The following is a 24087-nucleotide window of genomic DNA, read 5'->3' on the forward strand; positions in this document are numbered from 1 at the left end:
CAATTCTTGTTTTCTACAGCAATCTGGAGCCCCGGTGCCCACCAGCTGAAGGTGGAGCCTCTGAGAGCATCTCTTCACACCCGGATTGAGTGCATACATGGAGGACCGTGCAACCTTTAAGTGTGGGGGAGGATCCACAATTTCGGGGCGTAAAACTCTCTTTCTCAACACTTACACATTTTTTTCTAGTTTTGATAGTATATTTTTGTGAATATTTGTTAGTCTTTTATTGCATTACACTTTGCTTGGTTTGCTTGTATATATCTTAGTTTGCTTATAGTTTTATGATAGTTATATTTGCATGTTGCTTGGTGGAATAAATAAGTTTGGTAAAACAACAAAGAATTTTCAAGAAATCTCTTTTTGGGCATTCCATTGATTAGATTTGAAAAAATTTTTTTTGAACTTGCTTGAAGTATCTTTTTATGGAACATAGAAAAGAGCATGAACAAATACCTTGTGAGATTTGAGGTTTGACTATGTGGTTGCATATTTTCAATCACAATTTTTGTTCTTGTGTGTTAAACTCCTTTTATGATTGTAATCTTAGATTTGCTTTAGTTTATATGTCCTATATTTGATGTTTTGAATTGCATTTAGTATGATTGAGGCCATCTTTGACATTGAACTCACAAACCCATATGGCCAACCCTTACATCTACCTTTGTAAACCACTTTTGAGCCTTTTAATTCCCCTTTGTTCTAATTTTAAACACATCATCAACCCTAAGTGAAAAACCATTATGTCTTTGAATTGTATCTTTGATTAGCTTGGGTTTGAGAGTGTGTGTTAATCAAGTGTGGGGAAATTTGTGAGAAAATATTGGTAGTTAGTGCTTTGGGGTATTCATTGATAGTATTTGGAAAAGTGGGAAAACACTCATGCATTCATTACTTGGAACATATGCATCTCTCATGTTAAAAAAAAAAAGAAGAAAGAAAAAAAAAGAGAAAAAAAGAAAAAGAAAAAGAAATAAAAATAAAAATGTAAATAAGAGATGCATATGAGGTTGAATTGAAAAGAAGCATGCATGAGTGAATGTGAGAAAAGGGATAAATGGGGAGTTAGGTTGCTTTGTTATGTATGTAGAATGATATAGGATTAGGTGGGATACTTGAGCTAATCAAAGATCCAATCTATTAGCCCACTTAATCGTATTAATCCAACCCTTACCTAAGCCCCATTACAACCCACAAAAGTCCTCATGATATTTGCATTCATGCATCAAATATTACTTGATTGTTAGACGACTTGCAAATTCTTGAGAAACATGATTAAAGGAGGATTGAGTGATTAAGCCTTAAATACTGAGAGACTGGAGTGTAAACACATCCGGTGAGGGATTCAATCGCTCAATTCTATGTTTCCATTGCTTACCTTATGTCTTCTTGCAAGTTGTTGAAATGAATTTTGGAAACTTCAAATCAAATCTTTGGACATTGATTACTTGCTATATTTGCTTTGTCTTAGCCCTAAGTTTCTACTTTGGATTGATTGAGATTCTTTTGTTTGTTTTTACCAAACTCAATAGGAATCATAGTGTAGATATATATAGATAGCATTTAGTATAGTTACATGCATGTAGGTAGTTGCATTAATAATGACTCCTTCATTCATCTCCTTTGGTTGGTTTAGCATGAGGACATGCTTGGTTTAAGTGTGGGAAAATTGATGAGTCGATATTTTTTGATATATTTTGGTTTGATTTAAGTGGATTCCATCACATAAACCCACATTTATTCATCTAAATAGCATGCTTTTGAGTTTTCTTCCTAAATTGTGCTTAAATGTGAAAACATTCTCTTTTGTGCTTAATGCTAGTTAATTTTATTCACTTTAATCCCATTTGGTACCTTGATGTAGTTGTTAAAGTGATTTCATGTTTCCAAGGCAAGCATGGGTTGGATAAGTGAGGAGAAGAGCATGCAAAAGGGAAGAAACCATGAAGAAATGAGATTTGGAAAGCTGCTAACCCTGACCTCTCGGTACTAAATTGATCATAACTTGAGTTACAAAGGATTAAATGAAGCGGTTCTAGCGGCATTGGAAAGCTAACGTACGGGGCTTCAAAATGATATACAATTTGCTATAGTGGACATAAGTCTAAGTATGCGTACACACAGGTACTTGTGCGTACGCACAAGTCAGGATTCAGTAAGTGTGCGGACGCACACATCCGTGCGTCCACATAGGTCCCTGCACATGAGCTCATTAATTGGAAACCACTGGAGGCGATTTCTGAGCCCCCAAATCCCATTCAAACTCAGTTTTTGAAGCTATTTAAGGCCAAAGTGAAGAGGAATGAAGGGGGGCAATTAGGTTTAGCTTTTATCATGTTTTAGTTAGTTTTCTAAAGAGAGAAGCTCCCCCTCTCTCTAGAATTAGGGTTTCTTAGCTTAATTTCTTGTAATTTCTACTTTTAATTCTTGATTTCCTTTGCTTTTCCATGTCATTTATTGTTATTGCATCTTTATTCTTCTCTATTTCCTTTGTTATTTTTTTTATCTTGTCACTTTCATGTTATGAACACTCTTTGTTAATTTTACTTTCATTTAATGCAAATTTATGTTTCCATGTCATTTATTGCTTTTCTAGTTATTATTGTTATTTTCTTTCTTTGGTAGTTTTAGAATTTATTTTATTGCAATTTAATATTATTTTATTCTCATGCACACTAAGTGTTTGATAAAATGCTTGGCTTAGTTTTTACTTAGTTTTTCTCCACTCTTGACTTGAAATTGGTGACTTTGGTGATCCTTGAGTCATTGATGTCCATTCTTGTTTGATATATTAGAGTAGTTAGTTGATTTAGTCTCCAATGACACTATGTGACCCCTTAGTGTTGACATAGGACTTATGGATTGAAATCAACTATGCCTACTTGACTTATCTTCGATGTAAGGTTGACTAAGTAGGATTAACTCTTCATAATCATCATGTGTTTGTGGTCAATGTCTAGGATAGGTAGCCTTAGTTCTCAATTGCTTGCCAAGAGGTTTCTTGCACTTTAAGTTTACTTGCTTTGACTTTACTTGCTTTGACTTTTATTGCTTTGATGTTTATTTTCTTCCATGTTTAGTTTTTATACTCTTGGTTGAGAAATTGGATGTTTGGGTGGAATTGAGTTGTGGATGTCCATTCCACATTGTGTGGGAATAGTTAATTGATTTGGTTTCCATTGACTCTAGTCTTTCACTAAGTTAATTAGTAAGTTGACTAGGACTTATGGATTGAGATCAATTACACTCTTTTGGCAAATTCTCAAGGACGTTGACTAGTTTGGATTGATTCCACTCAATTGCCATGTTTGTGGTCCACAATTAGGATAGAAAACCTAAACTCCCCAATTCTTGTTAAGAGTTGTCATTTACATTCCTTGCATGTGTATTTGCTTTCCTTTAATTTCTTGCATGATGATGAGCGGATATTTTATACGCTTTTTGGGGGTAATTTCATGTAGATTTTAGTATGTTTTAACTAGTTTTTAGTAGAATATTATTAGTTTCGAGGCAAAAATCATATTTCTGGACTTTACTATGAGTTTGTGTGTTTTTCTGTAATTTCAGGTAATTTCTGGCTGAAATTGAGGGAGCTGAGCAAAAATCTAAGTTAGGCTGAAAAATGACTGCTGATGCTATTGGATCCTGACCTCCCTGCACTCGGAATGGATTTTTTGGAGCTACAGGAGCCCAATTGGCGCGCTCTCAACGGTGTTGGAAAGTAGACATCCAGGGATTTCCAGCAATATATAATAGTCCATACTTTGCGCGAAGATAGACGACGTAAACTGGCGTTCAACGCCAGTATCATGCTGCTGTCTGGCGTCCAGCGCCAGAAACAGGTTACAAGTTGGAGTTCAATGCCAGAAACAGGTTACAACCTGGCGTTGAATGCCCAAAACAGCCCCAAGCACGTGAAAAGCTTAAGTCTCAGCCCCAGCACGCACCAAGTGGGCCCCAGAAGTGGATTTCTGCACTATCTATCATGGTTTACTCATTTTCTGTAAACCTAGGTTATTAGTTTACTATTTAAACAACTTTTAGAGATTTACTTTGTACCTCATGACATTTTCATATCTGAATTTTATACACTTTGACGGCATGAGTCTCTAAACTCCATTGTTGGGGGTGAGGAGCTCTGCAGCGTCTCAATGAATTAATGCAATTGTTTCTATTTCATTCAAACGTGTGTGTGTTCCTATCTAAGATGTTCATTCGCGCTTAATTGTGAAGGAGGTGATGATCCGTGACACTCATCACCTTCCTCAGTCCATGAACGTGTGCCTGACAAACACCCCCGTTCTACATCAGATTGAATGAGCATCTCTTAGCTTCCTTAATCAGAATCTTCGTGGTATAAGCTAGAACTGATGGCGGCCACTCTTGAGGATCCGGAAAGTCTAAACATTGTCTGTGGTATTCCGAGTAGGATTCAAGGATTGAATGGCTGTGACGCACTTCAAACTCACGATTGCTGGGCGTGATGACAAACGCAAAAGGATCAATGGATCCTATTCCAACATGATCGAGAACCAACAGCTGATTAGCCGTGCTGTGATAGAGCATCTGGACCGTTTTCACTGAGAGGATGGGAAGTAGCCACTGACAATGGTGACACCCTACATACAGCTTGCCATGGATGGAACTTTACAAACAATTGAGTTGAATATTACATTGCAGAAATTCAGAGGACAAAGCATCTCCAAAACTCCAACATATTCTCCATTAATAAAGTAACAATTCCTTATTCCAAATACTTTTACTTCTTACAATTAAATACAAATAACCTTATTGGCATCCTGACTAAGATTAATAAAATAAATATAGCTTGCTTCAAACCAATAATCTCCGTGGGATCGACCCTTACTCGCGTAAGGTATTACTTGGACGACCCAGTGCACTTGCTGGTTAGTTGTACGGATTGCAAATTCGTGCACCAAGTTTTTGGCGCCGTTGCCGGGGATTATTCTAGTTTGAACAACTAAAGGTTTATTTTATTTCTTAGATTAGGAATAATTTATTTTTGTTGTTATAGAGTCATTAAATTCTGAGTCCTTTATTCTCTTTTCAAAATTTTTTTTAAAAATATATTATTTTTCTTTGTCAATTTCTAATTTTTGTGAGTTTAGTGTCTTGTTCTAAGTTTGGTGTCAATTGCATGTTTTCCCTTGTCTTTTAATTTTTCGAATTGCATGTTCTTGTTCTTTCTTGATCTTCAAATTGTTCTTGTCAATTTTTCTTGTTTGATCTTTGGTTTGTCTTATTCTGTGTCTTTTCCTGTTTTGCTTGTGCTTTTTCAAAACATTAGTTTTCAAAAAAAATTTATTCTTATCTATAAAAATAATACATCTTTAAAGTATGTTACATTTTTAACTCAATTGGTTAGAGCGTTGGCTTATGTTCTTGGCAATTGGGTATCTTCTTTTTAAAATCTTTTTCAAAAATAATTTTTCTTGATTTAATCTTGCGCCAAACATTAAGTTTGGTGTTTTCTTCTTAATTTTAATATAATTTTCGAAAATTTTATTAAAGTTTTCTAAAAATTTTAAGTTTGGTGTTCTTTCTTTTGTTCTTGGTGTTCTTGTGAATCTTCAAGGTGTTCTTGAGTCTTTCTTGTGTTTTGATCTTAAATTTTTTAAGTTTGGTGTTTCTTGGTGTTTTCCCTCCAAAATTTTCAAAAATAAGGAGCATTGGATCTAAAAATTTTAAGTCTTGTGTCTTTTGTGTGTTTTTCTCTTTCATCATAAAATTCAAAATTCAAAAAAATATCTTTTCTAACTAATTTTGAACTACATTTTCGAAAATTTTATATAAAAATTCAGATTTCAATTTCAAAATATTTTCAATTTCTTTTATTTATTTCGTTTTTATTTTATTTTATAAAATAAATTTTTATAAAATAAATAATATCAACATACATATCATCTCCCTTGTTCTATCATGGAATTAAGTGGAAATGAACCATCCAGAAGGACTCTGGGGTCATATGCTAACCCCACTACTGCTTCATATGGGAGTAGTATCTGTATACCCTCCATTGGAGTTAGTAGCTTTGAGTTGAATCCTCAGCTCATTATCATGGTGCAGCAAAGCTGCCAGTATTCTGGTCTTCCACATGAAGAACCTACAGAGTTTCTGGCACAATTTTTACAAATTGCTGACACAGTGCATGATAAGAAAGTAGATCAGGATGTCTAAAGATTATTACTGTTTCCATTTGCTATAAAAGATCAAGCTAAGAGGTGGTTAAATAACCAACCTAAGAACAGCATAAAGACATGGAAACAGCTGTCAGAAAAATTCATGAATCACTATTTTCTTCCAAAACGGATGACACAGCTAAGGCTGAGCATCCAAGGCTTCAAACAAGGAGATAATGAATCCCTCTATGATGCTTGGGAGAGATACAGAGAGATGCTGAGAAAATGCCCCTCTGAAATGTTTTCAGAGTGGGTGCAATTAGACATCTTCTACTACGGGCTTACAGAAAAAGCTCAGATTTCTCTAGATCACTCAGCTGGTGGATCTATACATATGAGAAAAACAATTGAAGAAGCCCAAGAACTCATTGATACAGTTTCCAGAAATCAGCATCTGTACTTAAGCAGTGAATCTTCCATGAAAGAAGAAGCTAAAACAGTAACTGCTGAACTCAGTCCTGTAGATCAGGCTAATGAATTCAATCAGCAATTAGACTTTCTAACTCAGCAGCTAGCCGAATTAAAGGAAATACTACAGGAAACAAGAATGGCTAACAGAAATATGGAAGTACAGTTAAAGCAAATATAAAAACAACTGTCAAAACAAATAATAGAAGAATGCCAAGCAATTCAATTAAGAAGTGGGAAAACATTAAATACCTCACTTCAAAGCAGCAGGAAACCAAGAAATGAACAAATGGCTACTCAAAATCCCTCTGAGGACAATCAGAGCCCAGAGAGGAATAGGACTGGCACTGAACGCGCAGACCATGCTCATTCATGGTGTTCAACGCCAAAAATAAGCATGAATCCGGCGTTGAACGCCCAAGGGAAGCACAGTTCTGGCGTTCAGACGCCAGTAACAGATAAGGAGTTGGCATCTAACGCCACTCCAACTTCCACCCCTGGCATTCAAATGCCAGTGGGGGATCAGTCACATATAAGTGCTGATAACAACCCTTCTAAAAAGGCTTCCCAGCCCACTTCTACAGGTAATAAACCTACAGCAACTAAGATTAAGGAATACAAAGCCAAAATGCCTTATCCTCAAAAACTCCGCCAAGCGGAACAGGATAAGCAATTTTCCCGCTTTGCAGACTATCTCAGGACTCTTGAAATAAAGATTCTGTTTGCAGAAGCACTTGAGCAAATACCCTTTTATGCAAAGTTCATGAAAGAGATCTTAAGTCATAAGAAGGATTGGAGGAAAACTGAAAAAGTTTACCTCACTGAAGAATGCAGTGCAGTTATCCTAGAAAGCTTACCTGAGAAGCTTAAGGATCCCGGAAGCTTTATGATACCATGCACATTAGAAGGTACTTGCACCAAGCAAGCTCTATGTGACCTTGAGGCAAGTATCAACCTAATACCTACATCTATTATCACAAAGCTTGGTTTGACAGAAGAAGTCAAACCAACCCGGATATGTCTTCAACTTGCTGATGGCTCCATTAAATACCCCTTGGGCTTGATTGAAGACATGATTGTCAAGGTTGGGCCATTTGCTTTTCCTACTGACTTTGTGGTGCTGGAAATGGAGGAGCACAAGAGTGCAACTCTCATTTTAGGAAGACCTTTCCTAGCAATTGGCCGAACCCTCATTGACGTCCAAAAAGGGGAAGTAACCCTGAGAGTCAATGAGGAGGAGTTCAAGTTGAATGTTGTCAAAGCTATACAACATCCAGACACCCCAAATGACTGCATGAGTGTTGATATCATTGACTCTCTGGTAAGAGAGGTCAATATGGCTGAAAGTCTCGAATCAGAGCTAGAGGAAATCTTTAAAGATAGTTCAGCCGGATTTGGAGGAATCAGAAAGGATAATAGAACCTCTGAAAAACCCTCAGGAAGAGGAGAAACCTCCCAAACCCGAGCTCAAACCATTACCACCATCCCTGAAATATGCATTTCTGGGAGAAGGTGATACCTTTCCTGTAATCATAAGCTCTACCTTAGAGCCACAGGAAGAGGAAGCACTAATCCAAGTGCTAAGGACACACAAGACAGCTCTTGGGTGGTCCATCAGTGATCTTAAGGGCATTAGCCCAGCCAGATGCATGCACAAGATCCTATTGGAGGGTGACGCCAAGCCAGTGGTCCAACCACAAAGGCGGCTGAATCCAGCCATGAAGGAAATGGTGCAGAAGGAGGTCACTAAATTACTAGAGGCTGGGATTATTTATCCTATTTCTGACAGCCCCTGGGTAAGCCCTGTCCAAGTCGTCCCTAAGAAGGGAGGAATGACAGTGGTTCATAATGAAAAAAATGAACTGGTTCCTACAAGAACAATTACAGGGTGGCGTATGTGTATTGATTATAGAAGGCTCAATACAGCCACCAGAAATGATTATTTTCCTTTACCATTCATAGATGAGATGCTAGAAAGACTAGCAGGTCATGAATACTACTGCTTCCTGGATGGATATTCAGGTTATAATCAAACTGCAGTAGATCCCCAAGATCAGGAGAAAACGGCATTCACATGTCCATCTGGAGTATTTGCATACAGAAGGATGCCATTTGGCCTGTGCAATGCACCTACAACCTTTCAGATGTGCATGCTCTCAATTTTCTCTGATATGGTGGAAAAATTTATGGAAGTTTTCACGGATGACTTTTCAGTATTTGGAAACTCATTCAGCTCCTGTCTTGACCATCTAGCACTTGTTCTAAAGAGATGCCAAGAGACTAACCTGGTTTTAAACTGGGAGAAGTGTTACTTTATGGTGACTGAAGGAATTGTCCTTGGGCACAAAATTTCGAACAAGGGAATAGAGGTGGATCAAGCTAAGGTAGAGGTAATTGAAAAATTACCACCACCTGCTAATGTTAAGGCAATCAGAAGCTTTCTAGGGCATGCAGGATTCTATAGGAGGTTTATAAAGGATTTTTCAAAAATCGCCAAACCTCTGAGCAACCTGCTAGCTGCTGACACACCATTTATCTTTGATAAAGAGTGTCTGCAGGCATTTGAGACTCTGAAAGCTAAATTGGTCACAACACCAATCATCTCTGCACCAGACTGGACATTACCATTTGAATTGATGTGTGATGCCAGTGACCATGCCATTGGTGCAGTATTGGGACAGAGGCATGACAAGCTTCTGCACGTCATTTACTATGCCAGTCGTGTTTTAAATGACGCACAGAAGAATTACACAACCACAGAAAAAGAGCTGCTTGCAGTGGTTTACGCCATTGACAAGTTCAGATCCTATTTGGTAGGATCAAAAGTGATTGTGTACACTGATCATGCTGCTCTTAAATATCTACTCACAAAGCAAGATTCAAAACCCAAACTCATCAGATGGGTGTTGCTTCTGCAAGAGTTTGATATAGAAATAAGAGACAGAAAAGGGACAGAAAACCAAGTAGCAGACACCTGTCCCGAATAGAACCAGTAGAAGGGGCGTCCCTCCCTCCCACTGAGATCTCTGAGACCTTTCTGGATGAGCAACTCTTTGCCATTCAGGAAGTGTGACGAATGAATTTTTGCCGGTATAGAATTTATCAAGCGATCAATCGTAGTATAGTCTAAACCAACGCAAAATCCATCATCAAACAAATCTACAATCTATATCCGAGAGTACTAGTCTCCCGAGTCGTTCTCCCTTGGAATTGCCAAAGTGTGCATCTTATTGATTTAGTAAGCCTTGTTGGAATTCTTTGAAGGTTTTAGCAAAGTAATGAGAAACAAACAATCAATTATCAAAAGACTTGGCTTAGGGTTGGCATTAGAAATTCTATCCTTATAGTCCATTCAATGTTGACAACAATTAGGCCTTGCTTCATTTAGTTATCCCCTAAGTATAGAGGAAAATCAAATGAAAACAATCAACTTGAGTCACAAGTCCTAGCTTCACCTCATGGGAATCTAGCTTTAGTGCACTCCAAGCCAACTAGCAATCCCTAATTCCAAACCAACTATTGATACAACTATTCAACTTTTTCCAATGACCAAACCCTATGCCAAGTGTAAAAATTCTACTCCATAGCTAGTGTTGACATTTTATCAAACATGTGATGAGCAAAAAGGAGAGTCATAGTAAAATGAGAAGAAAAATAGAATTGAAAGTATTGCAACACAAGAATCTAACAACAAGCCTCAAAGAGTAGCAATGGAAAGCAAATTCTCAAAGAGTTAATGAAATTCAAAATTGCAACATTAAATTCTAGATCTATGAGAGTTGATCAATTACAACTACTTGAATTTGGAGAAGAAAAATCTATGACATGAGTAAAATGGAATGAGAATTGTAATGGATCTCACCAAAAATGATTGAAAATTCAGAAATTGGGTGAAGATGAACCCTAGTGAAAAGCTTGGAATCTTTTCCTCTTCTTCTCTCCCCTAAAAGTGAAAACTCACTCTCCTCCCAAAAATATCTAATATCTAGCAAATGAACTAAGTGTCCTTAACCCTTGCTCCCTTGGTCTTTTTAAGCCTTTTCCCGCCAAGGCATTTCCCCAAAAGTGGGATTCTTAACTACCTCCACGCCTAAGTCACGTGACTTCTTAAAAAAAACACATTCGCAAATCGACGCGCACGCGCAAGGTACGCGTACGCGCTGTTGAGGCGTCTTGTAATGTGCGCGGAGGCGTGATGTACGCGTGCGCGTCCATGAGGATCCTGGCTTAGCCGCTACTCATGCCGGCTCGTGGCTTGGCTCTTAGTCTCGGCTTCACGTTGCTCTTATCCGCGCGGGCGCGCCAGGTGCGCGCACGCGCCCATGCGGAAATTTCCAAAGCTTAATTCTCATGCTTCCTTCCTTTGCACCCGTCTTCCTTCTCTTTTCCTGTCCATTCCTACTCTATATCCTGAAACCACTTAATACACAAGTCACGGCATCGAATGGCATCAAGAGAAGATTAGAAATGTATCTATTTTAGTGCAAAATAAGCATGTTTTCATTCATGAGGCAAAACTAGGAAAGGAATGCAAACTCTTGTATTCTCATATAGAAAGTGTGTGGAATCATTGATAAAACCCCTGAAATCAGCACAAGATAAACCCTCAAAATGGGGTTTGTCAAAGTGCCATGGTTTGCAGACATTGTAAACTACAAGGCAGTAAGATTCATACCCAAAGAGTATAGTAGGCAGCAATCAAAGAAGTTGATCACAGATGCAAAGTACTATCTTTGGGATGAACCATATCTCTTCAAGAGATGTGCAGACGGAGTAATCTGTAGATGTGTGCCTAAAGAAGAAGCACAGAGAATCCTATGGCATTACCATGGATCACAGTATGGAGGACATTTTGGAAGTGAGCGAACAGCCACAAGAGTCCTCCAATGTGGCTTCTATTGGCCTACTCTCTATAAAGATTCCCGAGCGTTTGTGCTTAATTGTGATAGTTGCCAAAGATTTGGCAATCTGCCTCACAGTTATGCCATGCCTCAACAAGGGATCTTGGAGATTGAGTTGTTTGATGTATGAGGCATTGACTTCATGGGACCTTTCCCACCATCATACTCAAACACTTATATTCTGGTGGCAGTGGATTATGTATCCAAATGGGTGGAAGCTATTGCAACACCTATTAATGACACTAAAACAGTGTTAAAATTCCTCCAGAAACACATCTTCAGCAGATTTGGTACCCCTAGAGTGTTAATCAGTGATGGGGGCACTCATTTCTGCAATAAACAGTTTTACTCTGCTTTGGTTCGTTATGGAGTTAGCCATAGGGTAGCCACTCCATATCATCCACAGACAAATGGGCAAGCTGAAGTCTCCAACAGAGAACTTAAAAGAATCCTGGAACGGACTGTAATTAACCGTAGAAGGGATTGGGCAAGAAGCTTAGATGATGCTCTGTGGGCATACAGAACAGCATTCAAGACCCCTATAGGGACCTCTCCATACTAGCTTGTGTATGGAAAGGCATGTCACTTGCCAGTGGAACTGGAACATAAGACCTGCTGGGCAACCAGATTCCTGAACCTTGATGCCAAGTTAGCTGGAGAAAAACGATTGCTTCAGTTAAATGAGCTAGAGGAATTTAGACTCAATGCTTTCGAGAATGCAAAAATTTATAAAGAGAAAGCAAAAAGATGGCATGATAAGAAATTGTCATCCAGAGTCTTTGAGCCAGGGCAGAAAGTTCTGCTATTTAATTCTAGGCTCAAATTATTCCCCAGGAAATTAAAATCCCGGTGGAGAAGTCCATATGTAATTATAAGTGTATCACCATATGGATATGTAGAGCTTCAGGATAATGACTCTAACAAAAAGTTCATTGTTAATGGACAGAGAGTTAAACATTATCTTGAAAGCAATTTTGAGCAAGAATGCTCAAAACTGAGACTTAATTAAAGCTCAGTAATAGTCCAGCTAACGACATTAAAGAAGCGCTTGCTGGGAGGCAACCCAGCCAATCACAAAATTTAATTTTATTCGTTTTGATTAATTAATTGATTTTTACAGGTATATGTCAAAGTATCTTCAATGTAAAATAGCAATTGATTGGATTCACAGAGTTACAAGGGAATTTGGAAGCTCACTGGCGTGAAAAAGCCAGTAAGAAACATTTTGGGCATTGAACGCCCAAAAGAAGCACCCACTGGGCGTTCAACGCCAGTAAGGGTAGCCATCTAGGCGTTAAACACCAGAAAGGAGTATCTTCTGGGCGTTGAACGCCAGAAAGAAGCACCTTCTGGGGGTTTAGAAAAATGCCCAGTGACAAAGGACTTCCTGGCGTTCAACGCCAGAAAGAAGCAACAGCTGGGCGTTGAACGCCCAGGAGAAGCATCAATTGGGCGTTAAACGCCCAAAACGTGCAGCAGTTGGGCGTTTAACACCAGGATGGTGGGGAGGAGGTAAAATTCGTTTTCCTTTACAAATTTTCTAATTTTTTATGTTTCAATTCATGATTTCTTGCATAAACATGTTTCAAAATGTCATCCTTCAAATCATAATAGTTTTCTAAGAACCCTAATTTCTAAAATCCCTTTTTCAAAAATAATAGAGCTTCATACATAAACATAAACCTTTTTCCAATCCAATCCAACTCTTTTTCCAATTTCTTTTCAAACTTAATTATCTTTTAAAATCTTTTTCAAATTATAAATTTTAAATTTATTTTTAAATATCATTCATATCTTTTTAAATTATACCCTTTTCTTGTCATATTTATCTTTTATAAATCATATCTTTTATCCTATATCTTTTCTTATTTTCGAAAACCCATCCCCCCTCCTTTTAAATTCACTTTCGGCGCCCCTCTCATCATCCACCATTCCACACCTACTCTCCTTCTATCCTGCTCCTCTCTTTTCTTTTGCTTGAGGACAAGCAAACCTCTAAGTTTGGTGTGCTTATCCGTGATCACAAAAATATACTCACTTTGATCATGGCCCCTAAAGGAAAATAACCCAACCCAAGAGGTAAGAAAAAGAATATTTCAAAACCACTTTGGAATCAAGGGAAGTTCTTAACTAAAGAACATTCAGACCATTACTACAAAATAATGAGTCTAAGATCAGTGATCCCGAAAGTCAAGTTCGATCTGAAAGAAGATGAATATCTGGAGATCCAAGAATGAATTCGAAACAGGAACTGGGAAATCCTAGCTAATCCTGAAACGAAAGTAGGAAGGAATATGGTTCAGGAGTTCTATGCAAATCTATGGCAGACAGATGGGCAAAGAATAATTGGAGCTGCCCTCTATGATCATCGGACCTTAGTCAGAGGAAAGATTGTTCACACCCATCCTGACAAAATCAGGGAGATCTTTAAGCTTTCTCAACTGAAGGATGACCCAGACTCCTTTAATAGGAGAATGATGAGGGTAAACAAAGGACTGGACAAGATTCTAGAGGATATATGCATCCCTGAAGCCAGGTGGACCACCAGCACAACTGGCATCCCAAATCAACTCAAAAGAGAAGATCTCAAACCAGCTGCCAGAGGCTGGCTGGATTTCATTAGGCATTCCATATTGCCCACCAGCAACCGTTCTGAAGTTACTGTTAAAAGAGCAGTGATGATTCACTGCATCATGTTGGAAAAAGAAGTAGAAGTCCATCAACTGATCTCGTGTGAACTATACAAAATAGCAAACAAGAATTCCAAGGACGCCAAATTGGCCTATCCAAGCTTAATTTCTATGCTCTACAGAGATGCCAGAGTGAAGATGGGAATAACAGAATATATTTCAGTTGAGAGGCCAATCACTAAAATATCAATGGAAAGACAACAGCTGCAGGATGATCCAATCAAGAGGAGAGCACAAGAAGTCCTCCCAAAACTTCCTCAATTCGAATATTGGGAACATCTTGAAGCATCTATTTCCAAATTGCAAGAAGCTATGAACCAAATAAAGGAAGAACAGAACAATCAAAGTAGCATGCTTTGCAAACTGCTTAAGGAACAAGAAGAGCAAGGGCGTGATTTAAGGGAGCTGAAGCGCCAGAAATTAATCCTTGAAGGACCAAGCACCCCACAGATCAGAGGAACATCTACTTCCCAAAACACAGGTTGTTGAGTTCTAATTTTAGCTTTAACTCTATGATAGTATTATTATAGAAATTTACCTTAGAAGATATATAGTAGTAGTAGTAGTAATTAGCATATCTATTCTGGTTTTATTTCCAATTGAGTTATAATTTATTTTTCTCATCATCATCAGACATGAATAAAGTAGTAGATTTTTAGAATAAAGAAGTAGTTTATATTTTTCGAGTTCTTAATAATAAAAATTATAATACATGTGGTGGCAATACTTTTTGTTCTCTGAATGAATGCTTGAACAGTGCATATTTTATCCTGAATTTAAAGAATGTTGGCTCCTGAAAGAATGAGGAACACGAAAAATATTACTGTTGATCTGAAAAATCATGAATTTGATTCTTGAAGCAAGAACAAGCAGTCAAAAAAAAGAAGAGTTACAAGGAATCATTAGATCAAGAAGAGGAACAAAAGCCAATAGCCTTTAAAACCAAAAGGCAAGGGTGAAAAGGATCTAAGGCTTTGAGCATTAGTGGATAGGAGGGTCCAAGGAAGTAATTCCAGGCCTAAGCGGCTAAATCAAGCTGTTCCTAACCATATGCTTGTGGCATGCAGGTCCAAGTGAAAAACTTGAGACTGAGTGGTTAAAGTCATGATCCAAAGCAAAAAGAGTGTGCTTAAGAGCTCTGGACACCTCTAACTGGGGACTTTAGCAAAGCTGAGTCACAATCTGAAAAGGTTCACCCAGTCATGTGTCTGTGGTATTTATGTATCTGGTGGTAATACTGGAAAACAAAGTGCTTAGGGCCATGGCCAAGACTCATAAAGTAACTGTGTTCAAGAATCAACATACTACACTAGGAGAATCAATAATACTATCTGAATTCTGAGTTCCTATGGATGCCAATCATTCTGAATTTCAAAGGATAGAGGGAGATGCCAAAACTATTCAGAAACAAAAAGCTACAAGCCCCGCTCATCTAATAAGAATCTGAGCTCCATTTAAAACTCTAAGATATTATTACTTCTTAATTTCTTTTCATCCTATTTTATTTATCTAGTTGCTTGAGGACAAGCAACAGTTTAAGTTTGGTGTTGTGATGAGCGGATATTTTATACGCTTTTTGGGGGTAATTTCATGTAGATTTTAGTATGTTTTAACTAGTTTTTAGTAGAATATTATTAGTTTCGAGGCAAAAATCATATTTCTGGACTTTACTATGAGTTTGTGTGTTTTTCTGTGATTTCAGGTAATTTCTGGCTGAAATTAAGGGAGCTGAGCAAAAATCTGAGTTAGGCTGAAAAAGGACTGCTGATGCTGTTGGATCCTGACCTCCCTGCACTCGGAATGGAGTTTTTGGAGCTACAAGAGTCCAATTGGCGCGCTCTCAACGGCGTTGGAAAGTAGACATCCAGGGATTTCCAGCAATATATAATAGTCCATACTTTGCGCGAAGATAGATGACGTAAACTGGCGTTCAACGCCAGTATCATGCTGCTGTCTGGCGTCCAGCGCCAGAAACAGGTTACAAGTTGGAGTTCAACGCCAGAAACAGGTTACAACCTGGCGTTGAGACGCCCAAAACAGCCCCAAGCACGTGAAAAGCTTAAGTCTCAGCCCCAGCACACACCAAGTGGGCCCCAGAAGTGGATTTCTGCACTATCTATCATGGTTTACTCATTTTCTATAAACCTAGGTTATTAGTTTACTATTTAAACAACTTTTAGAGATTTACTTTGTGCCTCATGACATTTTCAGATCTGAATTTTATAAACTTTGACGGCATGAATCTCTAAACTCCATTGTTAGGGGTGAGGAGCTCTGCAGCGTCTCAATAAATTAATGCAATTGTTTCTATTTCATTCAAACGTGTGTGTGTTCCTATCTAAGATGTTCATTCGCGCTTAATTGTGAAGGAGGTGATGATCCGTGACACTCATCACCTTCCTCAGTCCGTGAACGTGTGCCTGACAAACACCCCCGTTCTACATCAGATTGAATGAGCATCTCTTAGCTTCCTTAATCAGAATCTTCGTGGTATAAGCTAGAACTGATGGCGGCCACTCTTGAGGATCCGGAAAGTCTAAACCTTGTCTGTGGTATTCCGAGTAGGATTCAAGGATTGAATGGCTGTGACGCACTTCAAACTCGCGATTGCTGGGCGTGATGACAAACGCAAAAGGATCAATGATTCCTATTCCAACATGATCGAGAACCAACAGCTGATTAGCCGTGCTGTGACAGAGCATCTGGACCGTTTTCACTGAGAGGATGGGAAGTAGCCACTGACAATGGTGACACCCTACATACAGCTTGCCATGGATGGAACTTTACGAACAATTGAGTTGAATATTACATTGCAGAAATTCAGAGGACAAAGCATCTCCAAAACTCCAACATATTCTCCATTAATAAAGTAACAATTCCTTATTCCAAATACTTTTACTTCTTACAATTAAATCCAAATAACCTTATTGGCATCCTGACTAAGATTAATAAAATAAATATAGCTTGCTTCAAACCAATAATCTCCGTGGGATCGACCCTTAATCGCGTAAGGTATTACTTGGACGACCTAGTGCACTTGCTGGTTAGTTGTACGGATTGCAAATTCGTGCACCAAGTTTTTGGCGCCGTTGCCGGGGATTATTCTAGTTTGAACAACTAAAGGTTTATTTTATTTCTTAGATTAGGAATAATTTATTTTTTTTGTTAAGAGTCATTAAATTTGAGTCCTTTATTCTCTTTTCAAAAATTTTTTTTAAAAATATATTATTTTTCTTTGCCAATTTCTAATTTTCGTGAGTTTAGTGTCTTGTTCTAAGTTTGGTGTCAATTGCATGTTTTCCCTTGTTTTTTAATTTTTCGAATTGCATGTTCTTGTTCTTTCTTGATCTTCAAATTGTTCTTGTCAATTTTTCTTGTTTGATCTTTGGTTTGTCTTATTCTGTGTCTTTTCCTGTTTTCCTTGTGCTTTTTCAAAACATTAGTTTTCAAAAAAAATTATTCTTATCTATAAAAATAATACATCTTTAAAGTATGTTACATTTTTAACTCAATTGGTTAGAGCGTTGGATTATGTTCTTGGCAATTGGGTATCTTCTTTTTAAAATCTTTTTCAAAAATAATTTTTCTTGATTTAATCTTGCGCCAAACTTTAAGTTTGGTGTTTTCTTGTTAATTTTAATATAATTTTCGAAAATTTTATTAAAGTTTTCTAAAAATTTTAAGTTTGGTGTTCTTTCTTTTGTTCTTGGTGTTCTTGTGAATCTTCAAGGTGTTCTTGAGTCTTTCTTGTGTTTTGATCTTAAATTTTTTAAGTTTGGTGTTTCTTGGTGTTTTCCCTCCAAAATTTTCAAAAATAAGGAGCATTGGATCTAAAAATTTTAAGTCTTGTGTCTTTTGTGTGTTTTTCTCTTTCATCATAAAATTTAAAATTCAAAAAAATATCTTTTCTAACTAATTTTGAACTACATTTTCGAAAATTTTATATAAAAATTCAGATTTCAATTTCAAAATATTTTTAATTTCTTTTATTTATTTCGTTTTTATTTTATTTTATAAAATAATTTTTATAAAATAAATAATATCAACATACATATCATCTCCCTTGTTCTATCATGGAATTAAGTGGAAATGAACCATCCAGAAGGACTCTGGGGTCATATGCTAACCCCACTACTGCTTCATATGGGAGTAGTATCTGTATACCCTCCATTGGAGTTAGTAGCTTTGAGTTGAATCCTCAGCTCATTATCATGGTGCAGCAAAGCTGCCAGTATTCTGGTCTTCCACATGAAGAACCTACAGAGTTTCTGGCACAATTTTTACAAATTGCTGACACAGTGCATGATAAGAAAGTAGATCAGGATGTCTAAAGATTATTACTGTTTCCATTTGCTATAAAAGATCAAGCTAAGAGGTGGTTAAATAACCAACCTAAGAACAGCATAAAGACATGGAAACAGCTGTCAGAAAAATTCATGAATCACTATTTTCTTCCAAAACGGATGACACAGCTAAGGCTGAGCATCCAAGGCTTCAAACAAGGAGATAATGAATCCCTCTATGATGTTTGGGAGAGATACAGAGAGATGCTGAGAAAATGCCCCTCTGAAATGTTTTCAGAGTGGGTGCAATTAGACATCTTCTACTATGGGCTTACAGAAAAAACTCAGATTTCTCTAGATCACTCAGCTGGTGGATCTATACATATGAGAAAAACAATTGAAGAAGCCCAAGAACTCATTGATATAGTTTCCAGAAATCAGCATCTGTACCTAAAATTCTTCACCACTTGAGTTTGCCTCAACACAAAATTCTTTCCAAAATCCATACAATTCAATTCATCAACCACAAAATTCATTTCACTATACAGAAAACTCATTTCAAAATTCACAAAATTCATTTCACAACTCACAAAACTCCTTTCATACTCCCCAAAATGACTTCACCACAACACATCCATATCCACAAAATTACTCCCAACCTTCATCTTTGGAGCTAATAGTTGAGGATCACCTTCAATGGTCTAGAGAAATATTAGAATCTTGGAAAGAACAAGAAATCCTCTGCAAGAAAATAGATGGGCACTTAGAGCAAATAAGGAAACACTTCGGGTTGCCAAGCAGTGAGGATGAAGACCAATTTGTGGGTGAGGAAGTGGAAAAAGAAGAACAAAAGGTCCATGTGTCAAGTGAAATTTCAATGAAGAATGAGGTGATTGAGAATGAAATTGAACTTGAGGTGATAAAGGAACATGAACATTCACAACCCTCACAAACTTCCCTTGAATTTGTGATCGAAAAATATGAAGAGGAAATGAAGAAATCTTGGGAAGATCAACAAACCTCCTCCATAGAAGAGCTATTAAAGCAAATGTTTAGTGTAAAAGAGGAATTGGAAGAGCAAGAAAAAGAGGCCCCTATACCAAGTAAAATCCCAATGAAGAATGAGGTTGTAAGGGAGGAAAACAACCAAGGGAGTCCACACTCCAATGAAGTAGAAAGTTGTATGGAAGATGATTTAATTGAACCATCAGTCCAAGAGGTTCTTGATGAAGAGGACACTCCAATCATCACACAACACCTAAGTCTTGAAATCAAGGAAGTGAAGGCAATCAATAAAAACATTCAAAGAAGGATTGTGACCAAGAAACAAAAGACAACATCCATGAAAAAGAGAAGGTCAACAGAAAGCAATCCAACCCCCACCCCAACAAGCAAGAGGAATCAAGCTAATGACAACAAAAGAAGGCTTGTTAGGAGACAATCAAATCAAGGGGCATCAATTTTCTCTTCTTCTCCCTTGAAGTCATTTCTTTTAACCAATTGGAAGAAGAGGAAGAAAATTAAGAACCACATGTCAAGCTAATGACATTAAAAGAGCGCTTGTTGGGAGGCAACCCAACTGTTGGTAACATTTTCTTTCCTTGCTTAGTTTACTTTCAATAATTTGGCATATGATTGCATTCTAAGTTTGGTGTTGCATGCAACAATTTGATCTTCAATCTTTAGTGGGTACTTGCATCATTCTAAAATGAAAGTGTCACACTAAGTTTGGTGTTGCCACTTACCTTTCATGCATAGTACCATGCACAACTCACTTATTGATGCAATCATATTGTCTCTTTTCTTTGTGCCTTGATTGTCATCTTTAATTTTTGCTTGCTTAAACACATGCATTACTTACATCTCTTTCTTGAAGACATTCATGATTAATCATAAATTCCACCACCATTATTTTATTTGTTGCTTGAGGACAAGCAATCATTCTAAGTTTGGTGTTGGGGAAGGAAGGAGTAGGAGGAAAATGACAATAACAAAGATGAAGATCTACAAGGTGGTTAAGTTCTTTTTCCTCTTATTTATCTTCTATACTTTCAATTGCATGATTGTCTTCCATTTCTTTTATATGCATGTGTGTTCTTCTTTTTGGAAAAGCATAGCTTGATATTTGAATTGCAACATGTTGCTTTTACATCATAACTACCATTTTGAATTTTGTGAGTCAAAGTAATTAAGTATCATGATCATAAACAAACAAGGTAATTATAGAAGAATCTAGCATGAGCATATAAGTATTGGAAGGCTAGCATGACTATTGTTGCTCAATTACATTTGAATTTGTTTAATTGAAGTTTTCATCTAGGACATTTTATGAAATGTTTGAAATATTGAAAACCTTGAACAAGCAAATCAATTAAAAGATTAAGAAAGAAAAAGGGAAAAATGAGAAAGTTGAAGACTCTGAGTACCAATGACATTTCATTAGTCAAGTACTTGTGGTGTTTATGTATCAAGCAAAAAGCTTGAAAACAAAACACTTAGAGTCAAGACTAGGCTCAAGTGCAAAGCACTCCCTCAAAGCTCAAGGCTCTAAGCACCAATGATTAGAAGGAAAGTAAAGAAAAGGAATAAATGAGCTTAAAAAGTCCTCTAATTAAATGCTTGTGGTGCTTATGTATCAAGTGGTAATACTTGAAAACAAAGCATTTAGAGTCAAAGCTTTTAACTAATGGTGCAAAGCACCCAAGAAGCTAAGCTAAGAAAAAGATGAAAAGCTTGTTTCAAGTAAGGAACATAAAGAAAAATATTTCATAAAATGAGCTAGATAGAAGCATCAATCATTTGAATTTCTTTTGAGATTGTAGCATGCATAATAAACTAGCCAACCATGAACATTTAATTGCTATTCTTCTCACCTTGGATTGTCAATCTTTATTGAATGATTCTTTGTTTGCTTGAGGACAAGCAAAGTTTAAGTTTGGTGTTGTGATGACTACGCATCATGTTATGTTTTTCTATGCTTTTTCATATAAAAATCAATTCATAATGCTTAATTATGGGAGTGTTTTGGTGATTAAATTGAATATTGCTTTGATTGCTTGAGTTAATAAATTTTGTAGGAAATTATGGAAAATGAAGCAATAAAAGCACTAATAGAGGAAGCACACTCCCAAGGTGGCAAAAAGTTGGAAACAAACTCAAAGAGAAGCAAAGAGGATTTGCAACCCTGACCTCTTCACACTCCAACAAGAATAACTCGAGCTACAAAGCTCCAAATGAAGTGATCTCAGTGTCATTAGAAAGTAGACTTCTAGAGCTTTCCAACCATATATAACACTTTATAGTTGACACTGATTTGAGGGGACAAATTGCTATTCGTTTAGCTTCACAATTTCAGCGTAAAACAAGTCCCTGCAGTTCGCCAGACTGACCTCTTCACCTTCAAAAGATCATAACTTGGGCTAGAGAAGTCCAATTGACATGCTTCCAGCGGCGTTGGAAAGCTGAGATCTAGGGCTTTCTAAAGATATATAATAGTCTATAGTGGACATTCAATTTGGAGACCCAAACAGACCAATACTTCAGCGTGTAAGGTTTTTCCAAACCTTCAAAAGCCCAAAATGCCACTTCAATGACACTCCACATTGGGCCACTTCCAAATACTCCAATCCCTTCATTTATTCTTCAATGTTTCAAGCTTCTATGAAGGGAGTTAAAAGTTCACAAGCCCAAGTCAAGCCACAAGTAACAATCAATCAAGGCCACAAGAATCATCTAGAAGTAATTAGGAAATTTGCATTTGATTGTAATTTCATTTGAATTTGTAATTTAGGTAGCTTATAAATAGGGCCTTAGATTCATCATTTGAGAGACCATGGAGGGGTGGAGGTGACTCCACTCCCCTTTCACTCTCATTCTCTTCTCTTCTTCCATTTTCTTTCATTCACACTTTAGTAAATATTTTTGTTATGATGAGTTTCTAATTTCCAACATTTGGGAAAGAGAGCTCTATTGCAATTTAATGGGTTGATTTATTTTCATTCTTCATCTTCAATTCTTCTTTCATTGTTTCTTTAGAGAGAGTCTTTGTGCTTCAAAGATCTAATTACTATCGAGAGAGGGATTAGATCTATTTAAATTCTATGATGAACTTGAGAAAGGAGTCATAGAATTTAGTTTGAGGCTCTTCTCTCACAACTCTCTTGATTGATAATTCTTAGCTTGATATGTGAGATGTAATCACTTTGAATTGAAATCTTGAGGGTTGTGTGGCAATTAGAGACCATTCTTCATCTCTTCTCATGAGCAATTAGATCAAGAGATTGGCAATTGATCAAGTTAAGAGAAATCAAATCACCAAGAGATTGGCGTTTGATTACTTATGATTTGCCAAGAGATCAATGATTGAATGATTGAAGTGGAGATGAGAATTGTTGATCTTGAGAATGCAATATCTCTTGATCCCAATGTTAATTTCATTCTTAATTCTTGTTATTTACTTATTGTCTTTAATTCTTGTCATTTAATTGTTCTCTTTAAATTCTTGTCATTTACTTATGCACCTTTATGGCTTTCTTTACTTTGGCACATTTATGCCTTCCAAGTGTTTGTAGAAATACTTCACTTGGTTTTACTTTCTAGTCATTTACTTTCTTGCACTTTACTTTCTTGTACTTTCTATTCCTTGCAATTTACATTCTTGCACTTTAATTTTTAGCACTTTAATTTCTTGTCATTTACTTTCCTTGCACTTTATTGCTTTTATTTAATTTCAAGTCATTTACATTTCTTGTTGCTTATCACTCAAACATGAATCGTCTAACTAGAACAATTAATTAACTATTGCTTGCTTAATCCATTAATCCTCGTGGGATCGACCTCACTCTAAGTGAGTTTTATTACTTGATGCGACCCGGTACACTTGCCGGTTGTACGTGAAATCTAATTTTTACGTATCAGTCACATATAAGTGCTGATAACAACCCTTCTAAAAAGGCTTCCCAGCCCACTTCTACAGGTAATAAACCTACAGCAACTAAGATTAAGGAATACAAAGCCAAAATGCCTTATCCTCAAAAACTCCGGCAAGCGGAACAGGATAAGCAATTTGCCCGCTTTGCAGACTATCTCAGGACTCTTGAAATAAAGATTCTGTTTGCAGAAGCACTTGAGCAAATACCCTTTTATGCAAAGTTCATGAAAGAGATCTTAAGTCATAAGAAGGATTGGAGGGAAACTGAAAAAGTTTACCTCACTGAAGAATGCAGTGCAATTATCCTAGAAAGCTTACCTGAGAAGCTTAAGGATCCCGGAAGCTTTATGATACCATGCACATTAGAAGGTACTTGCACCAAGCAAGCTCTATGTGACCTTGAGGCAAGTATCAACCTAATACCTACATCTATTATCACAAAGCTTGGTTTGACAGAAGAAGTCAAACCAACCCGGATATGTCTTCAACTTGCTGATGGCTCCATTAAATACCCCTTGGGCTTGATTGAAGACATGATTGTCAAGGTTGGGCCATTTGCTTTTCCTACTGACTTTGTGGTGCTGGAAATGGAGGAGCACAAGAGTGCAACTCTCATTTTAGGAAGACCTTTCCTAGCAATTGGCCGAACCCTCATTGACGTCCAAAAAGGGGAAG

Source organism: Arachis hypogaea, chromosome 6 (assembly GCF_003086295.3).
Source record: "Arachis hypogaea cultivar Tifrunner chromosome 6, arahy.Tifrunner.gnm2.J5K5, whole genome shotgun sequence".
NCBI lineage: Eukaryota > Viridiplantae > Streptophyta > Magnoliopsida > Fabales > Fabaceae > Arachis > Arachis hypogaea.